Source organism: Vicugna pacos, chromosome 23 (assembly GCF_048564905.1).
Source record: "Vicugna pacos chromosome 23, VicPac4, whole genome shotgun sequence".
Lineage (NCBI taxonomy): Eukaryota > Metazoa > Chordata > Mammalia > Artiodactyla > Camelidae > Vicugna > Vicugna pacos.
In genome coordinates, this window is record NC_133009.1 from 31,318,153 (window position 1) to 31,330,464 (window position 12,312).

General features: G+C 38.1%; 1 long non-coding RNA gene across 4 annotated transcripts in view; it reads left to right on the forward strand.

Annotated features, from left to right (window-relative positions):
* LOC140688778 (uncharacterized) overlaps positions 1 to 12,312 on the forward strand; it is a 358,657-nt gene that overhangs the window by 157,101 nt on the left and 189,244 nt on the right. The window contains exon 8 of one of the 4 annotated variants that reach the window (XR_012063598.1): positions 9,931 to 11,003. The exons of the other annotated variants lie outside the window; for them this stretch is intronic. This is a non-coding gene — a long non-coding RNA (uncharacterized lncRNA). Of the gene's footprint in view, positions 1 to 9,930; positions 11,004 to 12,312 lie in introns of those variants that run through there. 4 annotated transcript variants of the gene reach the window in all.

Genomic DNA, 12,312 nt, shown 5'->3' on the forward strand with positions numbered 1-12,312 from the left:
TGGATGTTAAGGATCACTGTCTACCTATATAATCTGTAAATCCAGTTGAAAGGACATAGTTGTCACTTTGATCTTAACAAAAGGCAGAAATATCATGCAGTTCACCATCCAATCCCTCATCAGCTAAAATGTCACCTCGTCTATGGAGGCATTCTATTTATTGCCCCTATAATCCACAGATTATATGGAACCCAAAATTGTCCTTGAACTGATATAATAAAATGCATACTTAGGAATACATCATATAAATTTATGATGCTAATAATTATCTCTTTTTAATATGCATCATGAGAACCTGAAGCACTTAGAGGAAGAGTAATTTCTTTAAAAGCACACAACCATTTTCAGGTTTTTCATTAAGTTTAATAAGTGTTGGCATTCTGACATGAAACTTATTTTTTTCCCGTAGAGGAAGGCAGAAAAGTATATGTTTGTATGTCTTACTTAGACAGATAAATCGAATTATCATTGAATAAAACTGGCATATCTGTATTAGCCCTGTATGTGTATGCAATTTAATTGGATATAACTAAAGGATTCATTGATCAAATTTGCAATGCAACATATGCATCATTCTGCAAAAGGTAAGAGCTTGAAAATACCAATCTCAGAAATCATGGATCTGTCTTCACAAGTGGAAACCGCCTTGAATCAACAGATTTCCCACTAGGCATAGCTTCCATCACTTAGTGTGAATGCTGTTTAGAAACATAATATTAACAACACTTTAAACATTATTTAGCTAGTATTTAAAACACTGTTATTTTAAATATTATATTGGATGTAATTTGAATATATTATTTACAAAGAGAGGTCCCCAGTTACATCAGTCATTTATTCTTTAGTCATTCACTAGGTGAACAAAGCTTGTACAAGTAGATTTAATAGTTAATGCTGGGATTTTAAGAAAATTAAGTGCATGGGAGATATTCTTTGCTGTTTCTACAAGCTATTTCTCCTTCCTTGTTTGCTGTCAAATTCTGATTTTTCTCAGTGCATATACTCCAGGCATGAATCATGATTTTTTTAAGCCAATCACGACACGCTCATCCCATTTGTCATACTGGTAAGTTTCTGAGCCTCTCCTGCAACTACAGATACCCAGTTAAGCACGCGCTAGCCATAGGATGTGAGGTCAGGAATGCTGTGTGCTTCAGCGGGAAATGTTTTCATTTAAAAAAAAAAAAAAAGGAAATACAAGAGGAGAAACATTTTTCTCCAGGTTCCTCTTTTCCTTTGGGACGTGTGCCTGTATGGAACTGCAGTTATTACAACCCTCATGGGATTCTATTTCCCTTAACATTGGGATCCAAAGCAAGGAGCCAAGAGTGCTTTGAAAGAACGTGATTTGGAATAGGGAGGAAATCTGGCATCTGGCACTGGTCACAATCTGGATTTGGACAGTCATCTTATGTGGTTTCTCCCTGTGTTCCATGAGGAAATTAAATAAAGGTACTTTCAGAGGAAGAATCCAAGTCCTAAACCTGTGGCTAAAGAACCCAGAGAAGTGACCATTCTGATAACAAGCCAAACAGACCTGCCATTATGTGGAGAAAAAAAAGTAACTGACAATACTTAAAGAAAGTATGAGTCTAAACGGGTAGGAAAGTTTGAGGAACGTTCTTAATAAAATAAACAAAGAAGCCTGTATGAATCACAGTAGGCTAGTGACCAGAGTTACATTTAACTACAAATTGTGTTAATAAGTGCTTTAGTTTATTGAAAATACAATTTTAAAGCCTTGTTTTTTAGTTTAAAATTACTAGATAGATATAACTGTTTTGACCATGAAGAAATCCACCCTGCTTGTGAAAGAGGTTGGAATTCTTTACTACAATTTTGCTTGTGAGAAATACTGGAAATCCTCTAAAAAGGCAAAGGAAACACTTAAATCCTGATGTAAGTGCACAAAAATCCGAGGCGTGTAGCGGTCACCATCACTGCGATACCTTGGGCCCAGGTATTGATTCTGTTCTACAGACTCAGTGTATCCTGGCTAACGACAAGGCTCAGCTTCTCTGAAGCCGTGTGAAGAGAATTCTGCAGTAACACCCTGCCAACCTCCCGGAGAGAAACATGCTGGGGAGCGACAACAAGGGCAAGTACACCTTGGCCTAAGCAGAGCCTCCCTTGACCTTGGCATTTCAGTTTTCAGCAGTAAGAGCAGCAGTTGTCCTTTTCAACATCATTTATGTGAATGCAGAGTGACTTAATGCAAAGTAACAAAGGCAGCAAAAATTTGACGCTTGTTCTAGAAGCTTTTTCTGAAACAGGTGTGATAAAAAGGCTTTTTTGACAATAAACTTATAAAGTAACTTGGACACGTGGAAGTGAAGAAAACATGCCGGGGGGCGACCGCTGAGGTGGCTCTGAGCCTCATCCTTGGGAAAGGAGGCGTGGGGGAAACAAGTCAACTAGAGCAGCAGACCCTCCGCCTCCAGGAACACAAGATTCAACGTGTGAGGAAAACCCTGATGCTACGGAAGTCACATTTATTATTATTTCCTTCAGTCAACAGCAGGGATACTGCACTGACACTTTTTTTCTTCAGTATAATCAGGCCTTGGGAAAACTGATAGGTAAAATACCGAAGTTATTCTCCGAGTTCTATAATCAACTGCTATAAAATAATCTTCAATTTTTATATGAATGCTTTCTTTTGTTATTTTAGAAAACAGTCAATTATAAAAGATTGAAAAATAAAAAAAGATAATGGGCTAAGTGTGTCATTATTACACAATTAGAATCACAATTTTTTCTATGCATATATTCCCTAGAATGGAAAGTTGCAGAAGTCAGCATAATAGAAAAATCAAGAGAGAGGTCAGCTAAATTTTTCAACAGTTTCATACTACAAAGTATTTATATGCAGAATGAGAGCAATGGAAAGAGGAGACATTACAGTTTGATTTCCATACTAAGATTCAGTGACACTTAATGTGAGTGAACATGTGTGTGTGTTTGTGTGTGTGTGTGTGTGTGTGTGTGTGTGTGTGTGTGGTATTTGGCTTCCCCTTTCCATAGGCTACTAAGACCCTGTCAGTGTGTTGGTGTACCTTCAAGGCAAGCAATAAACTCAAGTTTACCAACAGATTACTTGAATGGTGTTTATGAATCATCAGACAACAGGGGTCTTAATGAATGCCATGAAAATGAAGCATTTATTAATTCATAGTCAACAAATTATTCATTGAGGGCTCATATGTACTCAAGTTTTCAAGTGAATTTAAAATGGATCAAAGACCTAATTATAAGACCAGATACTATAAACGAGACGAAAACATGGGTAGAATACTCTGACATAAACTGCAGCAACATTCTTTCAGATTCACCTCTTAAAGGAAATAAAAGCAAAAATAAACAAATGGAGACTAATTAAATTTAAAAGCTTTTGTACAGCGAAGGAAACCATGGACAAAACAAAAAGGCAACCTACTGAATGGGAGAAAATATCTGCAAATGATACGACCGACAAGGGATCAATATCCAACATTTATAAACAGCTCAAAGTCAAAAAAGGGGAGAAGATGTGAATAGACATTTTTCAAAAGAAATGCAGATGGCCAATAGGCACATAGAAAGATGCACAACATTGCTAATCATCAGGGAAATGCAAATCAAAACCATAAGATATCACTTCACATCAGAATGGCCATCATCAAAAATAATACAAATAACCAGTGTTGGCGACGATGTGGAGAAAAAGAGACCCTTCTGCACTGGTGGTGGTAAATTGGTGCAGCTGCTGTGGAAAACACTATGGAAGTTTCTTAAAAATCTAAAAATAGAACTATCAGATGACCCAGCAATACCACTTCTGGGTACATATCCTAAAGAAACTAAAGCACTAATTCAAAAAAGTATGTGCACACCAATGTCCATAGCAGCATTATTTACAATAACCAAGATATAGAAGCAACCTACGTGCCCATCAACAGATGAATGGATAAAGGAGATGTGGTGTATGTGTGTGCGTGCCTCTGTGTGTATACTATGTATTCTACTATAGTATTCATTTCACACAGTGAAATACTACTTAGCCATAAAAAAGAAAAGTTTACCATTTGCAGCAACATGGATGGACTTGGAAGGCATTATGCTAAGTGAAATAAGTAAGACAGAGAAAGACAAATAATGTAGATCATGTATATGTGGAATCTAAAAAAACCAACAAACTAGTGAACAAAAAGTAGCAGACACAGATACAGAGAACAAATTAGTGATTAGCACTGGGGAGGAGAGGTATAGGGGAGGGGGAGTGGGAGGTGCAAACTACTGAGTATAAGACAGGCTCAAGGATGTACTGTACAACATAGGAATATAAAATGTTGTATAACAACTGTAAATAGAAAATAACCTTTAAAATTGTATAAAAACTTTAAAAAGACGTTTAATAAAAACAATAAAAGGTTTGTCAGTAAATTCAAACATTCATATTGGGTAGGAAATTTCAAAGGCAAACCTGCACGAGGAATGGCCAAGTAGAACCAAGAACAGGCAATTCTTTACCATTTTTCCAAAGGGGACCTCTAGCACCTACTGTTTTCATAGCAAAGCTCTAGGAAGGATTAATCCTTACAGCAGATCTAAGGGGACAGGTAGTATTATCAACCAATTGTTTTGGTCAAGCAATTTAATCTAGAAGATTAACCTCTCTTAGTGCCTTCATCCATTAGTAAGCAACAGAATTGGGACCTGCGCCCTGGCCTTCCAGCTCTACGTCTGCTATACATCTCATTACTCAGCGATGGTACACGGACTTAAAACTTAAACTACCTACTGTAGTAAGACAGTTATGAAAGTGGGAACTGCCTCCGTTCAGCTTGAAGTAGCCATAACTGGCACAGCAAGATGGGTATTGAGTCTAGACACCTGAACATGTACAGCAGAATGCTGGAGCTTTCAACTCTTTCAGTGTTGATTAATTTCTCCCCAGCTATCTAGAATTCATATGCCAGGCAGGAACGCATCTAGTATCAGCTGAGCGGGGCTGTCTGTGATTGGCAGCCCTCACCCTTTACCTCATTATACTCTTGTTTCCTTTTACTTTCTACCTGATTTACCCCACTTTCATCATGCTGATCTTCGTGGGATATACAGTTCTAGATGGAGGTGTAGCTATAAATCCTCACGATTTGGTGGCCAATAAATTATCAGACAACGATATTCACCCTCAACCACCACCTTCCTCCCTTCACGCGTAAGGTAACTGCAGCAACAAGTCGAGTGTGAAAAGGCTGGAGGGGAACGTAGTCACTGGTCACTTACACAAACTAACGAGTAAATGTCATGAATCCTCCTTTTCTCCACAGTGGAGTTAACTTCTTTAACGGAACCTGGCTCCACTCTGTGAAAGACTCCCTCCATCAGGGAGATCACACCGTCCTTGTTGTGGCGTAATTTTAAGAGCCAATCCCCTATTAGTTCAAGTTTTCAGACTTAAGTCTGTCCGAACAATCACAGGTTTTGAAGTTAAAGTTTTTTGGGGGCCAAAAAATTCCCTCAAAAATTCAGGAGGCTTCTGATTTACTTGCTTCCATTCAGTTCTGTGTGAAAGAAATTACAGTGCAATCAGACATCTACCCAGACTAGTTCTTAAGCCTGGATGACTCTCTTTTATTTACTGACATCTGTACTCATTTTAATGGCAGCTACCTCAAGGCCACATGAAACAACAGGATGAGTGAACAGGCAACATACTTAATCTAATCTTTGTAGCTGGGCTGGCTACCATTTTATGTCCAAGAACATTGATGTGTAGGGTTCATAATCTTATCAACAGCTGCTCAGCGCACAGAAGCTGTTGGCTTTTATAGCCCTGCAAGACTCCATGTTAGTGGATTCTCAGTTAATTCAGATTACACCTGCAGCCAGAGAAGAACTCTCTAGTAGAATGGCACTCCCTCCCTCTCTGCTCTGGTTTGTTAATCTGGCTTGAACTACCTTGCTAAAGCAGGCAGGAATTGAAAAGAAATACCAGTATTTACACTTTTTTTCAGGCTGGTAGGTATCTTGTCCATCTTCCCTGTTATCTCAGTGAAAGTGATTTCTCATGGCAGCATCATACATGCCAGAAATCTTTAGTTCACTTCCAATTCCAATTATTAATTAAAGTATAGTTCTATGTAACCAAAGTACCCAATGGCTCAAACAAGCCAGGCATTAATGCTTTCTGCCAGAAACTTATAGGTGGCTAGCCCAGGGAAGGAAGGCCTCCCTGAGGTCATCCCTGGATCCTGGCTCTTCACATTATGACTTCATCATCCCCCAGGGCTTTCTCTAAGCCTTAGTTGAAAGCTTAATTCCAGTTTGAGGAAAGGGTAAAAGTAAAAAAGATACGGATCCTCTGTTTCAAGGAGCTGACCCATAATTACAACATGTTACTTCAACTCACATCTGTTTGTCAAGATGCCTCAGTCTCCTGACAGCACATGACATAAAAATCGCGACAGCACATGACATAAGAATCGCTGGGGCTTTCAGATGAATAATCATGATTCTTCTAAGGCTCTGAGTTGACTTGGTGCTTGCCATTACAAAGAGTACAAAGGGGAGAACTGATCTATAGGCGCGAAGTGGGTTCACAATTGGCAGTTTCTTCCATAGAGTGTGAGCGCTATGATTCACTTATCTTTCCTCTTCTATAAATAACCGTCCAGATTCACTGACTTTTTTTTTTATTGAAGCATAGTCAATTTACAATGTTGTGTCAATTTCTGGTATACAACATAATAGTTTTAGTCATATATATATACATGCTTATATTCAGTTTCATATTTTTCATTATAGGTTACTATAAGATATTGAATACGGTTCCCTTTGCTATACAGTATAAACTTGTTTATTTATTTTATATATGGTAGTTAGTATCCACAAATCTCAAACTCCCAATTTAACCCTTCCCACCCTCTTCCTGCCCTGATAAACATAAGTTTGTTTTCTATGTCTGCCAGTCTGTTTCTGTTTTGTAAATAAGTTCATCTTTTTTTCTTAGATTCCACATATAAGTGATGTCATATGGTATTTTTCTTTCTCTTTCTGGCTTGCCTGGAATGACAATCTCCAGGTCCATCCATGTTGCTGCAAATGGCATTATTTTATTCTTTTCTATGGCTGAGTAGTATTCCATACCACTTGTTGTATAAATATATCACAACTTCTTTATCCGGTCATCTGTCAATGGATATTTAGGTTGTTTCCATGTCTTGGCTATTGTAAATAGTGCTGCTATGAACACTGGAGTGCATGTATCTTTTCAAATTAAATTCCCTCTGGATATCTGCCTAAGAGTGGGACTGCTGGATCATACGGTGAGTCTATTTTTAGTTTACTGAGGAATTTCCATACTGCTTTCCATGACAGCTGCATGGAACTGCGTTCCCACCAACAGTGTAGGAGGGCTCCCTTTTCTCCACACCCTCTCCAGGATTTATCATTTGTGGACATTTTAATGATGGCCATTCTGACTGGTGTGAGGTGATACTTACAGATATTCAGTCAATTAATCTTTGACAAAGGAGGCCAGAACCTATAATGGAGGAAAGACAGTCTCCTCAGCAAATGGCGTTGGGAAAACCGGACAGCTGCATGTAAATCAGTGAAGCTAGAACACTTCCTGACACCATACACAAAAATAAACTCAAAATGGGTTAAAGACTTTAACATAAGACAAGACACCATAAACCTCCTAGAAGAAAACATAGGCAGAATATTCTCTGACATAAATACCAGCAATGTTCTAGGGTAGTCTACCCAGACAGTAGAAATGAAAGCACAATTATATGGGACCTAATTAAACATCTAAGCTTTTGCACAGCAAAGAAAACCATAAGCAAACAAAATGACAACCACCAGAATGAGAGAAAATAGTTGCAAATGATGTGACTGATAAGGGCTTATAATATACCAACAGCTCATACACTCAGTGACAAAAAAAACCCCAAACAACCTCATCCAAAAATGAGCAGAAGACCTAAACAAACAATTCTGCAGTGAAAACATAAAAGGCCAATAGGCACATGAAAAGATGCTCAATATCACTAATTATCAGAGAAATGCAAACCAGAACTACAGTGAGGTATCACCTCACACCAGGCAGAATGAAACTTTTCTAAAACACAAATCCGCAAAAAAATGAAATGACCTTAAAATGGCCCACAAAGTCCTCTGTAATACTGACCCAATGACACCTCTCTAAGGGTATCTTTTACTGGCTGCCTTTTTCTCCCTGGTCCCTGAGGACACTATATCCCTGCTCCCAGCTCGGGGAGCACCTGCTGTTACTTCTACCTGGAACATTCAACAGATAACTGCTTAGCTCATATCCTTAGTTTTTCATGTCTTTGCTCAAAAATGTCCTCACAAGAAATAACTTCCCCTACTATCAAATACAAAATAAGATACTTTCCCCATTCCATCTCCAGAAATCCCTATCATTCTTGCTCAGTTTCACTATCTTTCATAGAATTTATCAGTATTTGACATGTGATATATGCCTATGTTTATTTATTTAAAGGTTGTCTCCTTCGACTAGCATACAAGCAGCATGTGGGGAGGAACTGGACTGTTTTATTCACTGCTGTGTGCCCAGATTTTAATATGTAGTCTGTGGTTGGCATTTAATATATGACTGGATGAAGTGTGCAGTAGGCTGACATGCATACATACATACATATGTAGAATCTAGGTAAACATACATTATATCAGAGATACATATATATGTGTGTGTGTGTAGAAAGGCTAAATTATAATAAAACTTTCTCCTTGCTTGTCCTTAATTTCTGAGAATTTTGCAGAGTTTGAGTTTGCATTTTCTATCTGTACAGCACTTTATAATACTTCCATTATGACAGCTGCACTAGGCATAATGCTGTTTGCAGCACAGTGTGAATCACAATCTGGAATATATAATGTTTAAACCTCCGATGGAACTGGAATATATAATTTAGCAACGTAGTAAAAATGTGCATGAACTTGGCATTAAAAATGACAATAAAATATTATTACCAAGCAGACTTCTGGAATACTTCTTGGAGACTTCTTGAGTGTGTACTAGAAAGGAAATGCTTTTACTAGTACTCAGTTCATGAACTTTATTACAAAAAAATTGACAGTGGGGTTACGTAGTGGTGTCACCATTTGGATGTAATATCAAAAACCTGGAGGATGTGAGACATGAGAAATAAAGTACTAAATATGTTTCCTATTGAGTATTCAAATCTGTTTTAAACAGAAAATGAACCCATAAAATTCCATTTTAATTTTCTTCCAACTGTATAAGTTGGAGAAATGCCGTGCTGTATGTTGAATATGCTGAAATTAGACACAGCAGGTACCAAGATGTAAAACAAGTGATCTGGAAACACCCATTATTGAGAGACATCTTTAAACACTGAGAAGTAAGGTAACACATGATGCTTCGAGCATTATAACTGACACTGACTCCTTGCAGCTAAGACAGTCAGAATACAAAAGGAAAAAAACTCTCATAATGCTGAAGAGCCATTAATATATTCTTCAAACACATCACAACCACCTGACATTTCTAGACTCATCCATCTGTCATCAGTAGCTTTTACTGCTCTTAAGATTTCAGCAGAAGTTCTGACCTTTGGGTATGGGAAATTCTAGGTGCCCTAAATTATTCAATGCTTTGGAAACCACTTATTAAGCCTTAGTTAGAAAATGATAAGTTGGTCATTGGATAAATATTACTATTATTCAAGAAATATTAATGGACCATCCACTATATTTGCTTTTAAAAATATTATAAGTCAAGAAATTAGTCACTGAAAATTTACTCTATTAGAGGAAATCCCACAGATCCAAAATTTAGAGAGCTAATAGGGAAGACAAATTTCACAAATAAATATTTATAATACAAAGAAGAATATTTTGTGTTGTATCACCATCTTTGTATATTTCTAATAGAGAAATAAGTGTGACTCCATGCAAGATAGTAAATAAACACGGACTTCTGGCAACCATTCCTCTACTGAGACTTCAAGGTGCCACCAAAGAGAGAAGGAACAAGATGTATGTAAAACTGAGTATATCCCACTATGAACTGATTTCGACTGAAAAAGCCTGGAAAAGAGATAAAGTAAAAGGCTGAGGAAGAAGAGGACTAAAACCAACTGGAATGGGCTAGAAGAGAGCTTCTGGGTTACGGTCTTCTCTTTTTGCTCTATTACCCTGGGCATATCAATACCTGCCCTGGCAGGACTATGAATTAATTATTTGGTAGTTTTAAAATCCATCCACAATTTCTCTTGATGTTCCGAGCATCAAAAGGTAGATTCTTAGTTCCCCTCATTTTAAGTAGGACTGACCTTAGTGCCTGACTTCGGACACATACAGTCATGTGGAAGCGATGATGCAGGACTTGAGAAACTAGACCACAGGAAGCACTGCGGCTCCCTCTGGGGCTGCTTACTCTGGGGAGGCCACGGGGTGTGTCTTGAAGACAGTCAAGTAGCTCAGTTAGCAAGTAACCGAGGCACCTGCTAATAGCCAGAGAGGCTCTCAGGCCTTCTGCCAAAACCACATGAGTGCACCATCTTGGATGCAGACACTTCAGCCCCGACCAACATCCCACCCACAACCAAGTCAGAGATTCTCAGCCAGAGCTGTATTTCTAATGCATGCCTGGATGCTGGGCCATGTGCACCCTGAGAAACTAAATGTTTTCAGACCATTAAATTTGGATACTTTGCTACACAGCAATAGATAACTATTTTCCTCTTCCTTACTGAATGAGGAGCTCTCCTTAAATGGTACCCATACGTATGACCAAACCCTGTCATTTACGATGAGTAGGTATTTTTCCAATGTATTTTGCTCTTTTGGCTTTAAGATACCTGTTGTCAAAAAACCTCTCTACATTTAATATTTGTGTCATATTTAAGAGTGTCTATGTATTGTCTTGGGTGAAATGGAGCAGAATTCAGTGGAATAGCATAGGACACATGATGAGTAACAGAGGTTTGATAAAGGCCATTACTTTCAAGTTGTGATCTGTGTAATTTAATAGAGAGAAAGATGTAAAGTTTTTACATTTTTATTAGAGTTGGCTAAGAAGTCTTTTAAGGAAGGGATTTCCTTAACAAGATTTCTCATACCAATTTTAAAAAATGAAGCACATTAGCATCACTGGATATTTGTGATATTTTTTCCTCTTTTCCATTCAAATGAAGTCTTATTTATATCAAAAGTTCCCTGAAGTTACGACTGTAATTTTAGATTATCTTTTGTAAAGGTGTGCAATTTAGACAGATAAACACATAGATTAGAGTCACACTGTCAGCACACAAATGAAGCAGGCATCTGGCCCAAGTGACTCAGACTGAGAAGAACCCGTAAGAATCTGACAGTGTCCAGAAGATGTACCGCTTGTATAACTCCCGTACTCAGCCACAATTTAATGCTTCACTCCCTCTAACTGCATACCCAAGAACTTTTCCATTCCCAGTGAAAGAAGGCTAGAGAAAAAAAATCTCTTTTAGAAGTAGATTATCTCAAACAAAACAAATATGACTGAAAAAGCTTCACATGTGTCATTGTTTTTAATATGTGTTTGACTTTTATGAGAATGAGATACATAATTCATTACGTTTTTATTTCAAAATATAACATATTGCCCCATATATTTTTTTTTACAAACAAATTGGTAAAACACAAACATCTTTTGTTTGTTACAAACAAACCTCATATCCACCTTCCAAAAGAAGAAAGGGAAATCTAGGTGTCTGTCCTCTGAGTCACTGGAAGCCCTGAGCTCATTCTCCTATGTGCATACGCAATGCTCAGACTCAGTGCAAGAACTCTTACCAGGCTAAGTCACATACCCGCAGGCCTCCTGCACAGAACACCTCATTTCTACAAAGTCAGGCTTTTTTCTTTCTTTATAATAATTAATTTTCTTTGATGCTTGAATAGGAGCAAAAACACCCTTTTTTTTCTGCTATTATTTTCCACCATACACAGATCCACTCCTTGAAGGCCATCTGAAAACCACTGGGTAAGATATTCAGATCAGGCCAGCGCAGCACGTTAGTAAGTGCAGAGTGAACAAATCCAAGGTTAGATGGCTGAGCTCTGGAACATCAGATCTGGGGAGCGGTGGCAATGGATCAGGTTCTCTAGTTTACTGACAGAGATAAAGGAACAGACCTGGAGTTAGTGCTTCAGCTGTCAGTTCCGAAGGCTCCCACTTGAGTTAAGTGCATTCTCCTGAGCCGCTTAGTTATCTTATTTTTCATGCTTCAGTGGCAGAATTTGGCTGGAGCCCTGGGGGACAATTCATGCCCAAGC